This window comes from Schistocerca nitens, chromosome 7, assembly GCF_023898315.1.
Source record: "Schistocerca nitens isolate TAMUIC-IGC-003100 chromosome 7, iqSchNite1.1, whole genome shotgun sequence".
Lineage (NCBI taxonomy): Eukaryota > Metazoa > Arthropoda > Insecta > Orthoptera > Acrididae > Schistocerca > Schistocerca nitens.
Window position 1 is genome coordinate 13065167 of NC_064620.1, and position 26250 is coordinate 13091416.

Consider the following 26250-nt stretch of genomic DNA (forward strand, 5'->3'; position numbering starts at 1 on the left):
GAAATTGATGAAGGGTAATCGCAACTGCAAAGTAGAGATAGATCGTCAGTAGGGAGGCAGTACGTTATTGGCATTGAGTCTGGCTATTGGAGGAAGTAATTAGAACAAGACGAATGACTAATGAGCTCTAGTGCGAGAAATATACACGGTACCACACATGGAACCACTGACATCAACATAGCTGTTAGATAATGAAAGAAACAATGTTACTAAGTTTACTTATGTGATAGTGTAGTATTGAATAGTCTCATTTTTTATATTGTAACGTTCTTTATATAAGTGTAACGTTCTTTATAGAAGTAATGCGTTTGTTTGGCAATGAATACGAAATGCGTAATATTTGTGTTATGCAAATTTACTGTGTGATGTGTTGCTGAGGAAATGGTGTGCTTAATCAATTTTATTGTAATAAAAAAAAAAAAAAATTAAACGACTTAATCTGGAAAACCAATACGCTATGCCCATGGTGTGGCCGTGCGGTTAAAGGCGCTGCAGTCTGGAACCGCAAGACCGCTACGGTCGCAGGTTCGAATCCTGCCTCGGGCATGGATGTTGGTGATGTCCTTAGGTTAGTTAGGTTTAACTAGTTCTAAGTTCTAGGGGACTAATGACCTCAGCAGTTGAGTCCCATAGTGCTCAGAGCCATTTGAGCCATTTTTTTTGCCCATGGTGAAAACAATTCCTCTGAAATTTACGCAGTCTCGTGAGCACTGAGTTCTATGGCCCTTCTTTCATGCGGTCCGAACTGCCATACCACGTACTAGGATAGATGTTAGCTGTACACCTTACCCTCACTGCCCAGAGGCAATCCTATGAGGTGACCTCGGCCCTGGTCCTAAAGTTGCCACACCTGAGCTGGATAGCAATTTCACACCGATGAAGCCAATCAAGATAGGTCCTGAAGTGTTGCGACTGCAGTGAAATTGCGTGAAGGTATAAAGTCAATGTTTGTTAGAAAAGCGGTTTCAGGAAAGTGATCTGTCACACATTCTCTAACCTCACTTCTCTTTCAGTAGGTATATCAGTTTAACTTAAAAATATTTTATGTGAAGTTTTATGTAAGTGCATTGTTGTAATGAATCTATTAACTTCCTCCTTGTTGAATAGTGTCTTTGAAATCATGGTGGCCCATTGGGATGCTCTTTAGTTATTCTAAGTAATTCTTGACTCAGCATCACATACACAGACACTAGCAAATAGTTTACCCTGATTTTTTTCGTGTTGATACAAATAGCTAGATGATTTACTTGAATATAGTTGTGTCACACTTGTTCTCATTGACACGATACAAGTAATCACAAAAATATTTTGAAGTGCTGTATGTGATGAATTGTGTCACTATATATTTCATTAAAAATGTTCTTTATTTTATATGTTCATTACACAACAAATTCATCAGTGTACATGATTTGTTTCATTTTAGACAGTAAGGTTTACACTTCCACAATATTTCACAGAGATGTACTTAACTATGTGTTCTATTGCCTATGAATGCTGGTGAATGTGGGCAGTTTCAAATCATTTTCATTGATGAAGTTAGGAAATTTAATGCATTCACTTATTTGTTATTTTAGTGAATAAGTGACTTTAGGGAGACAAACAAATTTACTCAGGTACAGAAGTACATGTTGTCTGTGCTCATTAGTCATGTGAATGTGAATACAAACTACTTGCATTTAACTCAGTATATGTTTTCTATTGGATCTGAACAGTTTGAAAATCGTAAGGAGCAATTATTCTATGAACAGCACCCACCATAGTTTTTATATGCTTCCAATATTGCTGTGAAGAGGTGTGATGAGTCTGTGAGTGTTTGCGTTTCCCTAAAAGTGCTTGTTGCAGGAAAGTGATTCAATTATAACCATGTTATTAAAGATGGGCAATGTTACTCCTTACACATCCATATGGCTGGGTATTTCAGTGGTGGGACAAATGATTCACTGAAGTCACTACTTGTACGTGTCACACTTCCTGAACTATTTGCGACATCCTCTGCGTAAAAATTTATAGCAGGTAGGAGATTTTGATGCGTTGAACATCATTTACACTTCATTTGCTTTCACTTTAAGATCATTATCGGGCTATCAGTCGCTATTACGGAATCAGTTAATTTGGTAATCAATTTTTGCTGAGCGATTAGGTGCGTATCTTAAACGTTATTGACAGTGGTCGATTTCTGAATGTGGTTGGTGGATGCAGGCCTTTTACTGAGCATAATATCGCTTGCTGGGAAGAGCAGGGTGACGAACAGAGGAATTTTGCCTCACCAGGGAGAGAAAAGCATTTTGAACCTCTAGTGGAGGGATCTGGCACAGTATGAGGTCTGCATTAGCGTGGCGCCTTTCTGGCGGCCAGTACCCGGCGAAGATATTCTGTATTGTTGGGCGGATTTTATCAAAGAGAGACTCGGACGCTGTCAGCCCGTAGACAGCGAAATTTTGTGGTCTGAGCATAGGGCGAACGTTCATGAAGTGAAAAGGCGACACCACGTCTCGTCCCCTTAGCTGGTCGGCTGCTCGTGAGAAAAATGTTAAAAAAGAAGTGAATGTAGGCTAGAGTGGTGTGGGGAGCTCTGTGGGCAACGAAACTGGTACACCTGCCTAATGTCATATAGGGCCCACGCGAGCAGGCAGAAGTGGCACGGCCCATGACTGAATTTCTTCTGAAGGAGACTGACACCACGGATCCTGCACTGTTTCCCGTAAATCTGTAAGAGGACGAGAGGGTGGAGATCTCTTCTGAACAGCACGTTGCAAGGCATCCCACATATGACAAACTGCCTATTGGCTTCTGTCTCGGGTTCTTCGGCCGACGTTCATCTAATGATTTTTCTGACGTTTCGCCAGCACGAGTGGCTGGCATTGTCAAAGCTTCACCCTCCATTGCCGGTGGTGAACTGGAGCCGAGCTCGCGGGCGCAGACTATATGTACCTGGCGCGCCAACGTCCGAGGGCTTCTCCGCGGTCATTTCCGGTGCGGTTCTCCTCTTGCTACCTGCGACGGTCGTTCGCTGCAGTACGGGAAGCCAGGATCCGTTGACCTTAAGGCTTTCCTCTTTCTTGTTCAAACTGTTCGCGTGTTTTTGTATTTCTACAGCTTCTCTGAACAAGCGCGTGTGATAATGCTTCTCTACAGCCAGAACTTCCGTGTCGGCGAATTTTATTACGTGGTCGGTCTCATTGAGTGCGTGCTCTGCCACGGCCGATTTCTCCACCTGCCCCAACCTACAATGTCGCTTATGCCCTTTGATCCTGGTGTTGATGGATCGTCCAGTCATTCCGACATAAACTTTTCCGCATGTGCATGGACGATCCATCAACACCAGGATCAAAGAGCATAAGCGACATTGCACGTTGGGGCAGGTGTAGAAATGGGCCGTGGCAGAGCACGCACTCAATGAGACCGACCACGTAATAAAATTCGCCGACACGGTAGTTCTGGCTGTAGAGAAGCATTATCACACGCGCTTGTTCAGAGAAGCTGTAGAAATACAAAAACACGCGAACAGTTTGAACAAGAAAGAGGAAAGCCTTAAGGTAAACGTATCCTGGCTTCCCGTACTGCAGCGAACGACCGTCGCAGGTAGCAAGAGGAGAACCGCACCGGAAATGACCGCGGAGAAGCCCTCGGACGTTGGCGCGCCAGGTACATATAGTCCGCGCCCGCGAGCTCGGCTCCAGTTCACCACCGGCAATGGAGGGTGAAGCTTTGACAATGCCAGCCACTCGTGCTGGCGAAACGTCAGAAAAATCGTTAGATGAACGTCGGCCGGGGAACCCGAGACAGAAGCCAATAGGCAGTTTGTCAACAAGTGGCCACGAAAGCCTTAACAATTTTGCATCCCAGATATGCTCAATAATGTTCATGTCTGGGGTGTTTGGTGAGCAGCGGAGGTGTTTAAACTCGGAAGCGTGTTCCTGGAGCCCCTATGTAGCAATTACGAACGTGTGACCTGTAGTATGGTCCTGCCGGAATATCCGAAGTCCGTCGGAATTCACAATGGACATGAACGGAAGCAGGTGATCAGACAGGATGCTAACGTACATGTCACCTGCCAGAGTCGTATCTAGACGTGTCGAGGGTCCCATATCACTTCACCTGCACATGCCCGACACCATTACAGAACCTCCACCTGCTTGTACAACCCCCTACTGACATGCAGGGTCCATGAATTCATGAGGTTGTCTTCACACCCGTATTCGTCCGTCCACTCGATACGATTTCAAACGAGACTCGTCTGACTAGACAACATGTTTCCAGTCATCAGCAGTCCAATGTCGGTGTTGACAGGCCCAGGCGAGGCGTACGGATTTGTGCCGTGCAGTCATCAAGGGTACACGAGTGGGCCTTCGGCTCCGAAAGCCGATATCGATGATGTGTCGTTGAATGGTTAGCACTCTTTCACTTGTTGATGACGCAGTACTGAAATCTGCAGCAATTTGCGGAAGGGTTGCACTTCTGTCACATTAAACGATTCTCTTCAGTCGTCGTTGGTCCCGTTCTTGCAGAATCTTTTTCCGACCGCAGCGATGTCGGGGAGTTGATGTTTTACCGAATTTCTGATATTCACGGTACATTTGTGAAATGGTCATTCGGGAAATTCCCACTTCATCGCTACCTCGGAGATGCTGTGTCCCATCGCTCGTGTGCCGACTATAACACCACGTTCGAACTCACTTAAATCTTGATAAAGTGCCGTTGTAGTAATACGAACCGATCTAACAACTGCGCCAGACACTTGTCTTACATAGGCGTTGGCGACCACAGTGCCGTATTCTGCTTGTTTACATATCTCTGAATTCGCGTGGCTACACCAGTTTCTTTGTGTCATTCCAGTGTAGAATGCATGTGATTGGCGCAGAGATGTGCAACAACGCTCGCACTGGTGTTTTAATATATTTTTCTGACTGCTCGTAGTGGAGTAATGTCGAAATTTTAAGGAGTCAAGGTAGAGTAAGAATACTTCGGCTGTGGGCTGCGTGCAATAAAGGCACTACGGCCGTGGAAGGTGGAGAGTAAGGACTTCGCCCATGGGCGCCGTACGAGAAGGAGACTTCGGTCAGCAGAACCGTGGAATAAAGACGCCGACTAGGGGAGCCTGTTCGGGCAGATTCCGGAGTAGCCAGCATTCCGTTCGAGATTACTTATGACACAACGCAATGCTCGCTGTATCAGCTATCTTGCAGCTTCTGTTGGATGCAAGTGAGATCCTCGCAGCTTACACAGAGTTATTTCGCACGGGAGTTATTAGTTCACGTGTAAAGCTGAGCCGTTTTTAACAGCGAGAGCCGTTGTACTTGCAAGTTTAGGGGGGCCATCAACCAGTGAGATTTAAGAATTTTCACTTTTGGATTAATTTGTTAGATTCCGTTATCCGTTCATTTCATCAAAAGAAAAGTTGCAGAAATCGTTCCCCCCACTTCCTCCACGTTGCCAACCCTAAATGATTTAAATGGGTGTATGGTTATTCTTTGACTGGAAATAGATTCCGTTATCCGTTCATTTCATCAAAAGAAAAGTTGCAAAAATCCTTCCCCCCACTTCCTCCACGTTGCCAACCCTAAATGATTTGACTGGAAATAGATATTTTCGTGATCCTTACTACGGTGTATAATTCAAGAAAATAATATGCTGATGTCATTGTTTTTGAGATGTAATTTTGTGGGTGGAAATAATTTGATTAATTTGATAATTAGAGGGAGAGGTGTGATGTACTCCAGTCAGTGAGCCCGGCCATATAACTATTTGCATTTAATTCCGTTGCGCACATATTACAGGTCATTGTTTGGTATTTTTCTCTGCTGATGAATATTCTGGGACAGAAATTTGTAGTAGATACCCCCCAGTCCTCAATTTAAACAACACACTTTACTCAGTGCGTTTTGTCCCCATGATCTTCGCATTAACGTTCTGCACTTTTTCAACTCATCTGACGTCATGCCTACGTGAACAGGAATGGTCTCCAATTGCCCTTAAGCGAATAATCAAGACACCACTTTTTTCTGTTACACCTCTCCAGTAATTCGTTTTAGCGTGATTTGGCGCCTGTACTTCACCACACTATTTTTTCAGCTACTAGAAGCAAGTAGTTTGCTGCGTGTAACGTTTAAACCCGTAATGGAGGTCTCGTGTGAAGTAGTGAAACCGTTAAATTTTACGATCTCGCTATAATGCGAGTTAAGTAGCCTATGTTCGGCTGACAGTAACAAAAAGTACTTGGCTAGTCCACTGCTGATTTTCTTAGAACAGCATGCAAGACTAACCGGAATAATCAATATTTTTATGTCACAAGGACAGTGTGTTTATGACTAGATCCAATCATAGACTGCCGCTCTAAAACTGCAAATACCGCATAGGTTCTAGTGCCGAGTTACGGGGGCAGCGGATTGTATCTCCATATAATGAGTTCGTATATATTACGGAGTTACTGGAGTGAAATGATAAATTTCTTTGTACGCAGGTAAAGCTATCTTTCCGTTGGAAGAGTGTCGTGCGACTGTTACATGGAGACATCTGTGGTACGAGCGTAATATTGTTGTCTTTTTGCGATATGTATTTAACGGACGGCTCCAATGCACTATCCTGTGATCAGAACATTTACGTTCTTCCTTTTACGGTCAGATTCTGGCGATGTAATTTTCTTCTGTCATTATTGCAACATGCCAATAAAGTTACGCGATATCTGTACTACGGTTGAGAGTAACCTACATGCCAACTAGAGGCTACAAGGTTAGATGTATCGTGAAGAAGGCTGTCAAACAACAACCAGTGAGCTTCCGTGTATGAAACAGCTCCCAAATGAGTTGATGCGATAAACATTTGACTTTCAACATATAAGCGAGAAAAACTGTTGGAAAGGTTAGAAATTGCGATAACAGTTTGTTGGAAGACACTGAGTACTCTCGTTATCAAATATTGGATGAATATAGTCCTGTTAACTACTAACAAACTTTTGACGAGCGATGTCACTAATTAAGTCCATTTAAAACTTCAGAATAATCATGAACAATTATTAACAATGACAATGACAAATTACATGTGTCAATAATGACTGAATGCCAGAGTAACAAATTATTTCAATTTCAAAATTGCATTTAGTAACCACAGCATATTATTTAGATGTGGAGATAATTATTATTATTTGGAGGACAAGGAGGCTTCATTCACTGACAAGCAAAACATCAGATTATTGCAGACTCGGACTAACAATCACGAGCCTAGCCCTGCAACTGCTTTTGCGCTGTTTGCGAGTTTTGCGTTGAATTCCATCTTCAAGCGTAGTAGTGCCATTTAGATCTCTCCTGGCTATATACCCCCCCATGAACCATGGACCTTGCCGTTGGTGGGGAGGCTTGCGTGCCTCAGCGATACAGATAGCCGTACCGTAGGTACAACCACAACGGAGGGGTATCTGTTGAGAGGCCAGACAAACGTGTGGTTCCTGAAGAGGGGCAGCAGCCTTTTCAGTAGTTGCAAGGGCAACAGTCTGGATGATTGACTGATCTGGCCTTGTAACAATAACCAAAACGGCCTTGCTGTGCTGGTACTGCGAACGGCTGAAAGCAAGGGGAAACTACAGCCGTAATTTTTCCCGAGGGCATGCAGCTTTACTGTATGATTAAATGATGATGGCGTCCTCTTGGGTAAAATATTCCGGAGGTAAAATAGTCCCCCATTCGGATCTCTGGGCGAGGACTACTCAAGAGGATGTCGTTATCAGGAGAAAGAAAACTGGCGTTCTACGGATCGGAGCGTGAAATGTCAGGTCCCTTAATCGGGCAGGTAGGTTAGAAAATTTAAAAAGGGAAATGGATATGTTAAAGATATAGTGGCAATTAGTGTTCAGTGGCAGGAGGAACAAGACTTCTGGTCAGGTGACTACAGGGTTATAAACACAAAATCAAATAGGGGTAATGCAGGAGTAGGTTTAATAATGATTAGGAAAATAGGAATGCGGGTAAGCTACTACAAACAGCATAGTGAACGCATTATTGTGGCCAAGATAGATACGAAGCCCACACCTACTACAGTAGTACAAGTTTATATGCCAACTAGCTCTGCAGATGACGAAGAAATTGAAGAAATGTATGATGAAATAAAAGAAATTATTCAGATAGTGAAGGGAGACGAAAATTTGATAGTCATGGGTGACTGGAATTCGAGTGTAGGAAAAGGGAGAGAAAGAAACATAGTAGGTGAATATGGATTGGGGCTAAGAAATGAAAGAGGAAGCCGCCTGGTAGAATTTTGTACAGAGCACAACATAATCATAGCTAACACTTGGTTTAAGAATCATGAAAGAAGGATGTATACATGGAAGAACCCTGGAGATACTAAAAGGTATCAGATAGATTATATAATGGTAAGACAGACATTTAGGAACCAGGTTTTAAATTGTAAGACATTTCCAGGGGCAGATGGGGACTCTGACCACAATCTATTGGTTATGACCTGTAGATTAAAACTGAAGAAACTGCAAAAAGGTGGGAATTTAAGGAGATGGGACCTGGATAAACTGACTAAACCAGAGGTTGTACAGAGTTTCAGGGAGAACATAAGGGAACAGTTGACAAGAATGGGGGAAAGAAATACAGTAGAAGAAGAATGGGTAGCTTTGAGGGATGAAGTAGTGAAGGCAGCAGAGGATCAAGTAGGTAAAAAGACGAGGGCTAGTAAAATCCTTGGGTAACAGAAGAAATATTGAATTTAATTGATGAAAGGAGAAAATAAAAAAATGCAGTAAATGAAGCAGCCAAAAAGGAATACAAACGTCTCAAAAATGAGATCGACAGGAAGTGCAAAATGGCTAAGCAGGGATGGCTAGAGGACAAATGTAAGGATATAGAGGCTTATCTCACTAAGGGTTAAGATAGATACTGCCTACAGGAATATTAAAGAGATCTTTGGAGATAAGAGAACGACTTGTATGAATATCAAGAGCTCAGATGGAAACCCAGTTCTAAGCGATGAAGGGAAAGCAGAAAGGTGGAAGGAGTATATAGAGGGTCTATACAAGGGTGATGTACTTGAGGACAATATTATGGAAATGGAAGAGGATGTAGATCAAGATGAAATGGGAGATATGATACTGCGTGAAGAGTTTGACAGAGCACTGAAAGACCCGAGTCGAAACAAGGCCCCGGGAGTAGACAACATTCCATTTGAAACTACTGACAGCCTTGGGAGAGCCAGTCCTGACAAAACTCTACCATCTGGTGAGCAAGATGTATGAGACAGGCGAAATACCCTCAGACTTCAAGAAGAATGTAATAATTCCAATCCCAAAGAAAGCAGGTGTTGACAGATGTGAAAATAACCGAACTATCAGTTTAATAAGCCACAGCTGCAAAATAGTAACTCGAATTCCTTACAGACGAATGGAAAAACCGGTAGAAGCCAACCTCGGGGAAGATCAGTTTGGATTCCGTAGAAACACTGGAACAGGTGAGGCAATACTGACCTTACGACTTATCTTAGAAGAAAGATTAAGGAAAGGCAAACCTACGTTTCTAGCATTTGTAGATTTAGAGAAAGCTTTTGACAATGTTGACTGGAATACTCTCTTTCAAATTCTAAAGGTGGCAGGGGTAACATACAGGGAGCGAAAGGCTATTTACAATTTGTACAGAAACCAGATGGCAGTTATAAGAGTCGAGGGGCATGAAAGGGAAGCAGTTGTTGGGAAGGGAGTAAGACAGGGTTGTAGCCTCTCCCCGATGCTGTTCAATCTGTATATTGAGCAAGCAGTAAAGGAAACAAAAGAAAAATTCGAAGTAGGTATTAAAATCCATGGAGAAGAAATAAAAACTTTGAGGTTCGCCGATGACATTGTAATTCTGTCACAGACAGCAAAGGACTTGGAAGAGCAGTTGAATGGAATGGAAAGTGTCTTGAAAGGAGGATATAAGATGAACATCAACAAATGCAAAACGAGGATAATGGAATGTAGTCGAATTAAGTCGGGTGATGCTGAGGGAATTAGATTAGGAAATGAGACACATAAAGTAGCAAAGGAGTTTTGCTATTTGGGGAGCAAAATAACTTATGATGGTCGAAATAGAGAGGATATAAAATGTAGACTGGCAATGGCAAGGAAAGCGTATCTGAAGAAGAGAAATTTGTTAACATCGAGTATAGATTTAAGTGTTAGGAAGTCATTTCTGAAAGTATTTGTATGGAGTGTTGCCATGTATGGAAGTGAAACATGGACGATAAATAGTTTGGACAAGAAGAGAATAGAAGCTTTCGAAATGTGGTGCTACAGAAGAATGCTGAAGATTAGATGGGTAGATCACATAACTAATGAGGAAGTATTGAATAGGATTGGGGAGAAGAGAAGTTTGTGGCACAACTTGACCAGAAGAAGGGATCGGTTGGTAGGACATGTTCTGAGGCATCAAGGGATCACCAATTTGGTATTGGAGGGCAGCGTGGAGTGTAAAAATCGTAGAGGGAGACCAAGAGACGAATACACTAAGCAGATTCAGAAGGATGTAGGTTGCAGTAGGTACTGGGAGATGAAGAAGCTTGCACAGGATAGAGTAGCATGGAGAGCTGCATCAAACCAGTCTCAGGACTGAAGACCACAACAACACAACTGGCTATATAAATGAAATCAGGCCTTGAGTGTGGTAAGATCTGCCATCACCGACGTGAGGGCAGCGTGACTCGTCTTCTGTCTCCGAGCTCTCGACCGACAGTACTCTTCTACTCTCGCAGACAGACCTCGTCTCACAACAATGCTTGTAGTCGCGCTCCCATGTTTCGCCCTCAGATTGTTACTATCGATACCTGAGTGCTTACACAATGCAAAGAATAGCTGTAAGTTGGATATTTTGTTGTATCTTATGAAGAGTTCTGACACACTCCTGACAAAGCCTCACTGTCGTTTCTTTAAGAATTTGAACAATACTTACGTACAAATAGGACAAAAGGAGATAAATATCCTTAATCCAAATATTTAAACAAAGTACATAAAGGTGTAGAAGTTCATTTAATGTTAGAAGGATTGTTCATTATTGGATCAATTACCTTGTGATCGTTTTGTGAGCCTTTTAAAATAAGTAATTAGGCACAATTTGAAACATGAAAAATTTCGTACTATAGAGTTTAGAAATATAACAAGAAAAACGTGTAGTGTGTTATTGTTTTGTAAAAAGGGAATGTTCACTGCACAGTGAGTTTTGTATTGTTTTGCATTTTGCACACTTGTAGAAATACGAAAGGAAAAACAACTTTGCAAACTGTGTATAGCTGTGTTTAGTGTCTGTATCATTAACACGTCAACGCAGAAACGTAGGGTGTAGTAGAATCATGTAGCGGTGTGTACAGTGTCTATCTCACTGACACCTCTGCTTGGGGAAACTGCATTTTTGGTGACAGAGAGACTTGTATTTCCAGTGTCCTTTCACTGAGACAGCATTGTGTAATTGTGGCTCTCGAAGCCAAAGTTCAGCATTTTTGATAGAGTTCCTTGTACTGTCAGTGCCTTTCACTGAGACAGCACTGTGTGATTGTTGCTCCTGAAGGCAAGGCTCAGCATTGGTCGCTGATTGTCACTCAAGAGCAGGTATTTACTGCAGACACCCTTCTTTATGACAGACCTTGTTTGCTGCCATTATTGGAAGTGACGTCATTGTTGCAGGCATCACATGTGCATTATGTAATTTGTTTGTGCCCTGTCAGAGCCCAGTTACTTGGTACTCTGTGGACAGAAAATACGTATCGTGACAACTTTACAAAAATTTTTACATATTCCTGTAAACATAAGTGAAGATAATCAAGTAAGTAACTGCACACGTAGCTTATATGAATAAAAAATTTGTCAATTCTTTCATATGGGACACAAATATATTAACATGAATCTAAAATTATTGTACATAAAATCAATAGAAAACTGTTTAATTACTAATTAAGATATCTGCTCATGCAGTTTATTAAGGTAAACATATAAAATATGAAGTAGTAACTCTGCATGGCAGTGTTTCCTTATAATATAAACATCAAACAAAGTGTGCTGCACTGTAGAGTGTTATACACGAAAATGACACACAAAAATTTAAATTGCCTAAGAAATGCTTTGCATATTGCAGCGCCATACACAAGATGATACGAAAATATTATATTGGATAACAAATTCTTTGTATATATATGGGCATACGACATGCTGCTTGAGACAGCTATATGCAAGAATGCTAAGAAAATATTGATCTGCACAGGCAGTGTTTGGTGCATATGTACTTAAGTAAGCTTAATGTCTTAGTAATCATAAACCGAAATAATATTGTACTGTTCAGCAGTTATTTTTGTGACCAGAAGTGCACCTTTTTGGGGGACTGGAAATACTATCCCAACATCACCCTAACTACCACAAAACACACAGGGATCTATACTACACATAAACTGGATACATCTTTCTACAGGATATGCAATGTAGTAAAGGGAATTGGTATAGTTAGAATTTTCATTGTTGTATTCACTATGGAATACTGTTCAACATACACTCCTGGAAATTGAAATAAGAACACCGTGAATTCATTGTCCCAGGAAGGGGAAACTTTATTGACACATTCCTGGGGTCAGATACATCACATGATCACACTGACAGAACCACAGGCACATAGACACAGGCAACAGAGCATGCACAATGTCGGCACTAGTACAGTGTATATCCACCTTTCGCAGCAATGCAGGCTGCTATTCTCCAATGGAGACGATCGTAGAGATGCTGGATGTAGTCCTGTGGAACGGCTTGCCATGCCATTTCCACCTGGCGCCTCAGTTGGACCAGCGTTCGTGCTGGACGTGCAGACCGCGTGAGACGACGCTTCATCCAGTCCCAAACATGCTCAATGGGGGACAGATCCGGAGATCTTTCTGGCCAGGGTAGTTGACTTACATCTTCTAGAGCACGTTGGGTGGCACGGGATACATGCGGACGTGCATTGTCCTGTTGGAACAGCAAGTTCCCTTGCCGGTCTAGGAATGGTAGAACGATGGGTTCGATGACGGTTTGGATGTACCGTGCACTATTCAGTGTCCCCTCGACGATCACCAGTGGTGTACGGCCAGTGTAGGAGATCGCTCCCCACACCATGATGCCGGGTGTTGGCCCTGTGTGCCTCGGTCGTATGCAGTCCTGATTGTGGCGCTCACCTGCACGGCGCCAAACACGCATACGACCATCATTGGCACCAAGGCAGAAGCGACTCTCATCGCTGAAGACGACACGCCTCCATTCGTCCCTCCATTCACGCCTGTCACGACACCACTGGAGGCGGGCTGCACGATGTTGGGGCGTGAGCGGAAGACGGCCTAACGGTGTGCGGGACCGTAGCCCAGCTTCATGGAGACGGTTGCGAATGGTCCTCGCCGATACCCGAGGAGCAACAGTGTCCCTAATTTGCTGGGAAGTGGCGGTGCGGTCCCCTACGGCACTGCATAGGATCCTACGGTCTTGGCGTGCATCCTTGCGTCGCTGCGGTCCGGTCCCAAGGCGACGGGCACGTGCACCTTCCGCCGACCACTGGCGACAACATCGATGTACTGTGGAGACCTCACGCCCCACGTGTTGAGCAATTCGGCGGTACGTCCACCCGGCCTCCCACATGCCCACTATACGCCCTCGCTCAAAGCCCGTCAACTGCACATACGGTTCACGTCCACGCTGTCGCGGCATGCTACCAGTGTTAAAGACTGCGATGGAGCTCCGTATGCCACGGCAAACTGGCTGACACTGACGGCGGCGGTGCACAAATGCTGCGCAGCTAGCGCCATTCGACGGCCAACACAGCGGTTCCTGGTGTGTCCGCTGTGCCGTGCGTGTGATCATTGCTTGTACAGCCCTCTCGCAGTGTCCGGAGCAAGTATGGTGGGTCTGACACACCGGTGTCAATGTGTTCTTTTTTCCATTTCCAGGAGTGTATGTTCTCTATTCTCTTTTCAACTGAAAAAATTCGATTAGTCCTTATACTAACAGTAGTATAAATGTTACATAAAATTCTTATTTTGACATTCATGGTTTACGTTTAAGCAACCTGAGCTCTCAGTAAACGGAATCTTACCTGCTTAACAACGTGTGTGTTTGTAGTATGAGTCTCAGTTTCACTGTTATTTAAGCCATCAACAGATTGTTACATGGAAAACTTAAAACCAACATCTCGAAAAGGAGCCGGCTGGAGTGGCCGAGCGGTTCTAGGCGCTACAGTCTGGAACCGCGCGACCGCTACGGTGGCAGGTTCGAATCCTGCCTCGGGCATGGATGTGTGTGATGTCCTTAGGTTTAAGTAGTTCTAAGTTCTAGGGGACTGATGACCTCAGAAGTTAAGTCCCATAATGCTCAGAGCCATTTGAACCATTTTTGAACCATTTCGAAAAGCTATCTGACTGCGTATTTCAATATGAATTTACAAGTGATGTAGAATCTGACTTGTGTAACGGAATTTACTAGGCTAGAGTACATGACATGTTGTGGTGTGTCAGTGTCTCTGTGATAGACCTGTGTTTTGCACTCACTTCTTTAGATGACTGCCTTTCTCCATGTGGTTTACAGCAATTCACAGCAGCATGCAGCAGCAGCGGCTAAAGCTTATTGTTACTAGGAGTAACTTTAATGAAAAGGAATTTGCTTGGGTCCCGTTAACTACTAAATGCCGGCCGGAGTGGCCGAGCGGTTCTAGGCGCTTCAGTCTGGAACCACGCGACCGCTACGGTCGCAAGTTCGAATCCTGCCGCGGTCATGGATGTGTGTGATGTCCTTAGGTTACTTAGGTTTAAGTAGTTCTAAGTTCTAGGGGACTGATGACCTCCGAAGTTAAGTCCCGTAGTGCTCAGAGCCATTTGAACATTTTTTGAACTACTAAATAAGTTTTGAGAAGGGATTTTGTCAATTAAGTATATTCGAAACTTCATAGTCATCATGAACAAGTGTTAAAATGACAATGACAAATGAGATGTGTGTCAATATTGGCTGAGTGGCAGATTAACAAATTATTTCTATTCCAAAACTGCATTTATATTTAGTAACCACAGCATACTATTTAGATGTGGAGAATAATTATTATTATTTTGAGGATAAGGAGGCTTCTTTCAGTGTCAAGCAAAGATGGGATTATTGCAAACTCGGACTAACAACCAGAGCCTAGCCCTGCAATTGCTTCTCCGCTATGCTTGCGAATCTTACCTTGAATTCCATCTTCAAACGTAATTAAGCCATCTAGGTCTCACCTGGCTATATAAATGAAATCAGGCATTGAGTGTGGTAAGGTCTGCCATCATCGACGTGAGGGCAGCGTGACACGTCTTCTGTCTCCGAGCTCTCGACCGATACTACTCTTCCACTCTTGCAGACAGAACTCGTCTCACTACAGTGATTAGAATCTCGCTCCAGTGTTTCGCCCTCTGATTGTTAGTATCGATACCTGAATGCTTACACAATGCAAAGAATAGCCGTAAGTTGGATATATTGCTGCATGTAATGGAGAATTGTGACACACTGCTTACAACCGGCGTTGGCATGGCTCCACGCCCTCGCTGGTACCTCCCAGCTCATCACTGAAACCCTTCCTGCACGTCTCGCAGATGTCCACGCTGCAAAATGTAGTTGTTGTGGCTTTCGACAAGTGGTCACATTGATGTGACTGGACAGTGTAATTTTTGACCCACGTAAATGTTTATGACTATCTCCTGAACTAAGTGTCGTACAGTTATATAACTTTATAGATACATCGGTGGTGTACGAGGAAAGTGTCACTAATCTGTGTTGGGCGTACAGTTCGTAGTAAAGAAGTAATGCAAGGTATTAAAACGTCACACGTTGTACTGCCGTTTTACTGCATGAGTAGCGGTCATCACATTGACGGAGGTGCAGAGAGAAGAAGATTCGAAAGGTTTTAAACCTGCGTAAAGTTTTCGGAAGTCGCTATGTGCTCTCATTATCAAATACTGAATGATTAAAGTCCAGGTATTCGTGCACCTTCAGTCTGATGACAAACACACAGTTTCTAACTGTAATTCTTTCTTTAAACATGTTGTTGTTGTTGTGGTCTTCAGTCCTGAGACTGGTTTGATGCAGCTCTCCATGCTACTCTATCCTGTGCAATCTTCTTCATCTCCCAGTACCTACTGCAGCCTACATCCTTCTGAATCTGCTTAGTGTATTCATCTCTTGGTCTACCTCTACGATTTTTACCCTCCACACTGCCCTCCAATGCTAAATTTGTGATCCCTTGATGCCTCAAAACATGTCCTACCAACCGATCCCTTCTTCTAGTCAAGATGTGCCACAAACTTCTCTTCTCCCCAATCCTATTCAATACCTCCTCATTAGTTACGTGATCTACCCACCTTATCTTCAGCATTCTTCTGTAGCACCACATTTCGAAAGCTTCTATTCTCTTCTTGTCCAAACTGGTTATCGTCCATGTTTCACTTCCATACATGGCTACACTCCATAGAAATACTTTCAGAAACGACTTCCTGACACTTAAATCTATACTCGATGTTAACAAATTTCTCTTCTTCAGAAACGATTTCCTTGCCATTGCCTGTCTACATTTTATATCCTCTCTACTTCGACCATCATCAGTTATTTTACTCCCTAAACAGCAAAAGTCCTTTACTACTTTAAGTCTCTCATTTGCTAATCTAATACCCTCAACATCACCTGACTTAATTCGACTACATTCCATTATCCTCGTTTTGCTTTTGTTGATGTTCATCTTATATCCTCCTTTCAAGACACTGTCCATTCCGTTCAACTGCTCTTCCAAGTCCTTTGCTGTCTCTGACAGAATTACAATGTCATCGGCGAACCTCAAAGTTTTTACTTCTTCTCCATGAATTTTAATACCTACTCCGAATTTTTCTTTTGTTTCCTTTACTGCTTGTGCAATATACAGATTGAATAACATCGGGGAGAGGCTACAACCGTGTCTCACTCCTTTCCCAACCACTGCTTCCTTTTCATGCCCCTCGACTCTTATAACTGCCATCTGGTTTCTGTACAAATTGTAAATAGCCTTTCGCTCCCTGTATTTTACCCCTGCCACCTTCAGAATTTGAAAGAGAGTATTCCAGTTAACATTGTCAAAAGCTTTCTCTAAGTCTACAAATGTTAGAAACGTAGGTTTGCCTTTTCTTAATCTTTCTTCTAAGATAAGTCGTAAAGTTAGTATTGCCTCACGTGTTCCAACATTTCTACGGAATCCAAACTGATCTTCCCCGAGGTCCGCTTCTAACAATTTTTCCATTCGCCTGTAAAGAATTCGCGTTGGTATTTTCCAGCTGTAACTTATTAAACTGATAGTTCGGTAATTTTCACATCTGTCAACACGTGCTTTCTTTGGGACTGGAATTATTATATTCTTCTTGAAGTCTGGGGGTATTTCGCCTGTCTCATACATCTTGCTCACCAGATGGTAGAGTTTTGTCATGACTGGCTCTCCCAAGGCCATCAGTATTTCTAATGGAATGTTGTCTACTCCCGGGGCCTTGTTTCGACTCAGGTCTTTCAGTGCTCTGTCAAACTCTTCACACAGTATCTTATCTCCCATTTCGTCTTCGTCTACATCCTCTTCCATTTCCATAATATTGTCCTCAAGTACATCGCCCTTGTATAGACCCTCAATATACTCCTTCCACCTTTCTGCCTTCCCTTCTTTGCTTAGAACTGGGTTGCCATCTGAGCTCTTGATATTCATACAAGTGGTTCTCTTCTCTCCAAAGGTCTCTTTAATTTTCCGGTAGGCAGTATCTATCTTACCCCCAGTGAGACAAGCCTCAATATCCTTACATTTGTGCTCTAGCCATCCCTGCTTAGCCATTTTGCACTTCCTGTCGATCTCATTTTTGAGACGTTTGTATTCCTTTTTGCCTGATTCATTCACTGCATTTTTTATATTTTCTCCTTTCATCAATTAAATTCAATATTTCTTCTGTTACCCAAGGATTTCTATTAGCCCTCGCCTTTTTACCTACTTGATCGTCTGCTGCCTTCACTACTTCATCCCTCAGAGCTACCCATTCTTCTCCTACTGTATTTCTTTCCCCCATTCCTGTCAATTGTTCCCTTATGCTCTCCCTGAAACTCTGTACAACCTCTGGTTTAGTCAGTTTATCCAGGTCCCATCTCCTTAAATTCCCACCTTTTTGCAGTTTCTTCAGTTTCAATCTGCAGTTCATAACCAATAGATTGTGGTCAGAATCCACATCTGCCCCTGGAAATGTCTTACAATTTAAAACCTGGTTCCTAAGTCTCTGTCTTACCATTATATAATCTATCTGATACCTTTTAGTATCTCCAGGATTCTTCCAGGTATACAACCTTCTTTTATGATTCTTTAAACATGTAACACAGAATTATAGCAATTAATGAGTAGATTGTGACATCATTTTAAATTTTCAAGTTCGGTCATTACTTACGCGAATTATTGAAAATCAAATTTTAGTTGCCCTGGAATCCGTTGGATAGACAGACAATCTACAATCAGTACTTGGTTTCGGATTCTGGGCCGCAGTGCAGTCGCTTGGTATAAATGGGCTGTCAAATGGAAACGAGACAAATGAAAGAAAAACGAGACAAATGAAAAAAAAAAGGTAATCGCCATAACAGTTAGGAAATTTGTGGAGAGGTATTGGTTAAAAACAGCCTTGGTTGCAATTCTAGTTTTTTATTTTTCAACGACGCGTTTCGCCTTATTTAGGCATCTTTAGGTTATCTACATAGAAAGCAGAGAACAAATACATCTATTGAAGAACCACGATCTCGTTGTGCAGACTTGGATAACCTACAAGCATTATAAAGAGATCACCTATTGAAAGCCGGACGGAGTGGCCGAACGGTTCTAGACGCTTCAGTCTGGAACCGCGTGACCGCTACGGCCGCAGGTGCGAATCCTGCCTCGGGCATGGATGTGTGTGATGTCCTTAGGTTAGTTAGGTTTAAGTAGTTCTAAGTTCTAGGGGACTGATGACCTCAGATGTTAAGTCCCATAGTGCTCAGAGCAATTTCAAGCATTTGAACCTATTGAAAGAGCAAATACCTTTATTTGGTATTTCTTATAAGAATCCTTTTGTCAGTGTAGACAAAGGGCATCGTCAAATGTATCAGGCCAACATCGCCTTCATTAAACTCAGTAAAAAGTAGATATATAAAATAGTAAAATCATTACCATTTCTAGATGGACGCTAGAGGCACCAAGATCTGCATAACACGTTCCCGTTCACAGGAGCGAGTAACAGAGTAAGATGGGGGCTCAGGTAGTAAGCATAATGCGCCACAGCGTCGTGTGCCAGTAGTGAAGCCTCTAATACAGAATCACCTCAAGAGGTGGCGCCGCGACGCAGCAGTGATAAAAATGAGAGATCGTAAACTGGATATACATACCCACTAAAATTTTATAAATGTAATGCACATAAAACATTGATAAGATGTAATTACTAGGGGCAACACCTGTGCAAATTTAGACGAAGTAAAATATAAATGAAGGCGGTAAATTTAAAATGGAAAACAAGGTGTATAATGCAACACACATATGGAGTACATAAACATATTTTTCGTATCATATACCGCTAGAACGAGAACATTAAAAACACAGGACTGTAATTTCAGATAAAGGAGTCGCGCATATAACACTCAATACTACGTTGAAAAATAAAAAACTAAGATTGCAACCAAGACTGTTTTTAACCAATACTGTCAAGCACTGGTTTGCTGTATGCCACATATGGATTGGAAGAATTTTTTTGTGGTAAGTTCTTATGGGACCAAACTGCTAAGGTCATCGGTCCCTAAGCTGACACACTACTTAATCTAACTTAAACTGACTTACGCTATGGACAGCACACACACCCACGCCCGAAGGAGGACTCGAACCTCCGACGGGTGCAGCCTCAAGCCTCACTACCAGACAACATTTGTCCCACTGTGAGACGAGACGGTCACTGCCTCCATGGAAAAGTGTTGCGGTTGCCCAGAGAACTATGACTCTTACCGTCACAAATAACGCACTGCGGTACGCGGGCAATTTGCAAAAAGCGCGCCATCAAGTCGAAGAGCCCTTGAATACTGACGGACGGCATCATTGTGTTACAAGATAAGCCCCCCCCCCCCCCCCCCCCACAGCGAAGGTTGCTTCTACTACGCAGCAGAAATTTCGCTGGGGAGAATTTACACATGCTCCTTACAGTGCCGATCTCTCCCCATGCGATTTCCACGTCTTTGGAGCCCTGAAGGAAGACATTTGAGGCCTTCGATTTGCTTCGGACAAAGGGATGCTCGCCTTTGTCCAATCACGGTTATGCCATCATAATTATGTTGTGCGGGTTTTCAAACTGAAAATTGTGATGAGTGGCCCTCAACTATACACCCTCATACTTAGAGTTGAAATATTAAAAGTTTTGGCTGGTTATGTTGCGTAGGGGCTGGGATACGTAGTTCCCGCTTTACAAGCGGAATACTACTGAGTGTACAGTACACAGTATGAATATGCACATGAATCGAATGGTTGAAGTTTCCTGTCACTCGGCAATTAGGAATTTTGAATGTAACATACAACGTTATAAATGAAAGATTGCAGTTAAATAAAATCTGCAGGTACTATTTTTAACGACTTTAAATGATGAGTACACTAGCAGAAGTAGCTTTAAGAATGCCGTTTATCACTGCAAAACACTTATTCGTGTCGATGGGCCAGCAATCAAATAAAATATAAGTTGAATAACAGGGAAACAATAGATTCCTACTTCACGTAATTAGCTATGAACAACATAGCGCGGGCCGCGGTGGTCTCGCGGTTCTAGGCGCCCAGTTCGGAACCGCGCGACTGCTACGGTCGCAGGTTCGAATCCTGCCTCGGGCATGGATGTGTGTGAAGTCCTTAGGTTAGTTAAGTTTAAGTAGTTCTAAGTTCTAGGGGACTGATGACCATAGATGTTAAGTCCCATAGTGCTGAGAGCCATTTGAACCATTTGAACAACATAGCTCGCGGGATATTCACTTCTAAATGCATGCTTCGTCTTCATTGCAGAAGCCACAGAAACCTGACAAGTGCACAAATCGGCACTACGAAATATTTCTATCTCCTACGACCACACACAAACTGCACCACTCTCCCAGTCTTTCTCGCGACCGACCGTTGCTGCCTCCCATCCAGCACTCTCTTGTCCTGTCCAGAACTTCCATCCAGTCTCCTCATTACCGACCGCTGTGGTTGGCTAGAGCGCTCCCGCCATGTCTTCAAGCCAATGCACACGCACAGACCTATTGAAACACATACGAAATACTGGATTTACATTCAAATAACTTGGAAATTAAATAAATATTCCGCCGAGCGGTTCTAGGCTCTACACTCTGGAACCGCGTGACCGCTAGTGTCGCAGATTAGAATCCTGCCTCGGGCATGGATGTGTGTGGTGTCCTTAGGTTAGTTAGGTTTAAGTACTTCTAAGTTCTAGGGGACTGATGACCTCAGAAGTTGAGTCCCATCGTGCTCAGAGCCAACCAATAAATATTCCTATAGCTGGACCATAAACAAGCTCTAACACACATTATTAAATACACAAAAAAATCAAATAAACATATACCAAAGGAATAGAAACAATAGGTAGGCCAGTAGCCTAATGTCCCTGTGCTTTCTAAACACAGTAAATATCTAACCAATTTCTTCATGAATAGCATATATCGTGTAACTGTGGAGTACTTATGGCCTGACGCAATCAATAGTAATCGGTCACTTTGACCTCCAATAACTCATGTACTATTCAAGTTGCATGCCTGTAGTTCATACCAATTTAAGTTTAGACCAATAGCTTTGTAAAGACACGTTGATCGACAAAATCAGATGAACCGTTTACATTTTGGAAATACGTTGCTGGGTGTTACTTGCATAATTTACAGTCAGATTAAACTTTAACTAATGACCCGTCAGTTTAGCCGAGAGCGCTAATGCTCTGCTTCCTCGACTCAGGTAGGGACACCGGCCCCGGATCGATTCCGCGATTACCGCCGTCGGTCGGTGTGCCGGCCAGCCTGGATGTGGTTTTTAGGCGGTTTTCCACGTCCCGCTAGGTGAATACCGGGTTGGTCCCCACGTTCCGCCTCAGTTACACGACTCACAGACATCTGAACACGCTCGCACTATTCCATGAATTACACTGGGCACAGACAGCAGGGCTACACTGATTCCGTCCCGGGATGGTTCGGGGTTGCTGCAGGAAGGGCATCCGGCCACCCCTTTCCACTAACCTTGCCAAATCCGTTCCTAACAATGCCGACCTTGCGTCTGCGCTGGACATGGCACCAGTGAAAGAAAGAAAGAAGACTAGAATTTAAACTAATAAAGGTATTGAAATGCTGATAAGACCATCAGAATCGTCGTGCAAATAATGGTAATGTACATGTTTCTTTTTAAGGTGTCACGATTCCTCCGGCTATTATTAATGTCTACATGAACTGTGAAATGTTTGCCATTATGGTTTCACAAAGTCCGCCATCTTTGGCACTCGCAGCATACACATCTCCTTCGTCGACACAGAGCGCCGTCCTCGTCACAGCGTCAACATGGAATTCCCAGCCACGCGGTCGGCCTGCACCACGCGCTGGGGCTGCCCCCCCCCCCCCCCCTCTTGCTCCGGCCGATGCTCGCCACCACACGGCCGCCGATGAGCTGCGCCCGCCGAGACGCCCCCACACGCCACAACTCGCCCGTTACCTCACAGCTCGCGACAGCAAGCTTTTTTCGAAGAAGGCAAAACCGGTAATGTCTTATAGCTGGATAAAAGTATTTACCTTTATAGCGCTTACTTTTGAAGTAATAAACAGTTCATTTACTTTTTTCCAACTGTCTCGTTTCATTTGTCTGCTTCTTATAGATAAGATTGGATGGATGGGACTGAAAGGTGTGAAACACGATAAAAGAGTCTTGAAATTCCTACCTCGGAAAAAAATTACTCAACTGAACACTCGAGCTGAAAATAGAGGCATTAAGAAATGTTTCTGAACGGTTACAATCCAATACATATTTTGAGATATAATTTTTTTTTTCAAGAGTGTGTGACGAAGCAAGCTGGAATTTTTTTTTTTACTTCCCTACTGGTTTTGCCATATGCCTCCTTAAATTCGTTTCACTTTTAACTAATTACCATTAACATACGTGAAAACAATCTGCGTTTTCATAAAAGAGAAAGTTTGCCCTCAGGTTTAAAGAATATAACACCAGATCTAATTTTGTGCTTAGTTTTATGTATCTAATTGATTTTCTAATGTATTTTGACTATTCCTAGTTAGTATCTTTTGTTATTGGGTGAAATCAGTAATTGTTTCGTAACTTAAATTCTATTGATGACATATAAACAGATATAAATTCTGCAATAATTGTAAACATTTGGAAGACGATAGAGTAGTAATCTTAAAGTATGTACTTGGCTCTATTCGAAAACATGTTAGCAAAGCCCACCCTTAATTAATTCCAAAGTAAGTGACAGTTTTGTCGAAAGATGTTTTGTTGATTGGCAACATGTTGAACAATAGAAACTTCCAGGTATACTCAGAGAATTCCAAAAGCGGATTCAGAAAATAAGTGATGGTATCCCACAAGGTTCTGTTTCAGCCACATTTCTTTTTAATTTCTGTACGTACCATCTTCCACAAACAAAGTCTAGGAAATTTGTTTATGCTGAAGGTATTGCACTGATCGCTCAGGATCAAAGCTTTAAAGAAGAAGAAGCAACACTAGCAATAGACCTGAAGTTGAATTCTTCAAACAAAACCTCTCCGACCAAATTTTCAAAAGACCATTATATAAACTTCCCACCTAGGAAATAAACAAGCAAACTACAAACCTATCATCGCGTTTAGTGATCAGACTCTCCAATATTGCAACATTCCAAAAATAACTGGGAGTGACCATACCTACAAGCTGGTGGGAAAAAACGCTGGGGTGTACGGTACTATATTTATTCTTTTTGGTGGGAAATATGTTCACCTGGCGACATGGTGGTGTTGGACAGAGAGGAATTTAAAAAGTGTGTTATCTGTAAGGACTGTTTGATGTCGGAGTTCGCTACAGATGCCTGCTGAAAAATCATCCCGCAGCCCAGGTAATCGAAGCCAATACACGCTACCACAACTGACGGAACAAAAAATGTGTCACAGTTCTAATAACACTTGAAAATTGTCGTGCAAAAACCAGCGTTCTTAATGAACGGGTCAGAATGCAGCAAATGTACTGGGGAAAATAGTTGTCCTAAAAGACTGCAGAGCAGGCGGTAGTTGAATGTACGTTCTCCTCAATAAGTGTCAAACCGCCGTTAAAGAAGCCCACTTCCACCATCCCTCCACCCCTCCCTCTATCCATCCACCTATCGGGGGGGGGGGGGGGGGGATACATGCTCCGGCTTTGATGTGGTTGCCCTTAGCACAAAAGGCAAATTTATAGGCATAACCCCACCCATCCAGAGAACGGTCCATTTGGCCCACAAAACTCGGCTTTCCACCATCTGCCCGCTGCCTTAATTTGACGCTTCTACGCCAGTAGCACGTATAGTCAACCAAATAATACGAGATAGAAGGACGGAAGGATGGCCGCCTCATGTGCAACTTCTTCGTCTAAAATACAGCTACAGAGCCCCCACATGCGGCCCCCCAGACAGAAGCCGGCTGTGTCTGGCGACCGCCACCACAGCAGACACACATTCCCCTCCCCCCCCCCCCCCGCCCTACAATCCGCCCGCAGCAGCCCGCCGTTCAGTGATGGAGAACAATTGTATTTGATGTCAATGCATCTATAATCAAGCATCTATTAGAAAAAGCAAACACATTTGCAACCAAAATAAATGTCCATTTTCCACGAAAATAGGTAAGCTCCATTATCTTTCAGTTTTATGATCAAAATCGGTACAGTTTTTATATTCGACTGCAGTCGCATCTCTTTTTTTTTGATGTCCAGAGAAGTGTACCGCCACTTTTCACAAATGATCAGCAGAGACATGCCCCACCCTGTGTAAAATCAGGAAGAAAAGCGCTTCGACTATTTTGATGCGAGAACTACCGATCACCACCGAATTTTCGCGTTATTTAGAAACCATCATCAGAGTAACGAGAAAGCTCGAATTTAAACTCGAAAGAAAAACATCTATATTAAGCAATTTCTTCCAGTTTGTTGAACAAATTACATGACCTGAGAGCGTCCAGTGTCTGCAAAAAAATGTTCAGATGTGTGTGAAATCTTATGGGACTTAAATGCTAAGGTCATCAGTCCCTAAGCTTACACACTACTTAATATAAATTATCCTAAGGACAAACGCACACACACACCCATGCCCGAGTGAGGACTGGAACCTCAGCCGGGACCAGCCGCACAGTCCATGACTGTAGCGCCCTAGACCGCTCGGCTAATACAGCGCGGCTGAGTGTCTGCAAATAAACTCTCATGTACGTGTGTATTTGCAAACATTTCATTACTAAATGTCACGCCTTTGGCACACATGTCGGAAGAAAACACGTTCATTTAACGTTTGAAAACACGAATCAATAATTCGAGAGAACGTAGCTGCCTTGTACACTATGACAGCTACCCTTTCGCCAGTGCGATGCTACATCATACTAGCGTTTACGAAACAAATGGTGAGAGCCTGTCTGACGCTGTGTAGGTGGGAGATTGAAATTTGGTTAAAAGATATCGCCAAAACGGAAGAAAAGAAACGGTTGTTAAGAACCGTTCTGCGGTGCCCTAGCCATTTCTTCCACCCGCCAGGCAGCATGTCATTGATATCAGTTTGATAGGCTAGTTAATTAAATTGATCATGAGAGTCTCTTTGCATGGCGAATAATTGTTTTCCAAAATTGCCTGTACATCTAGTATGAGATTTTTCACTCTGCAGCGGACTGTGCGCTGGTATGAAACTTGCTGGCAGATTAAAACTGTGTGCCGGACCGAGATTCGAACTCGGGACCTTTACCTTTCGCGGGCAAGTGCTCTACCATCTTTTTTTTAATTTTTTGTTCTTTTTGCAGGTAAGGAGAAAACAAATAAAAACTCATGTGTATGAAAATAAAAGACGACGTTCTTCGTAAAATAACACAACATCCTTTGGAAACGTGAAACATAAAAGGTAGCTATATTTCCGCAACGGCCTTCTTTTTTTATTTTTATTTATTTATTTTTGTTGTTAACATAAATGAGTATACAGTCTCACCATCAGCAGCAACCCAAATTTTTTTTATGTTTTTTTTTAGGGGGGGGGGGGGCACAG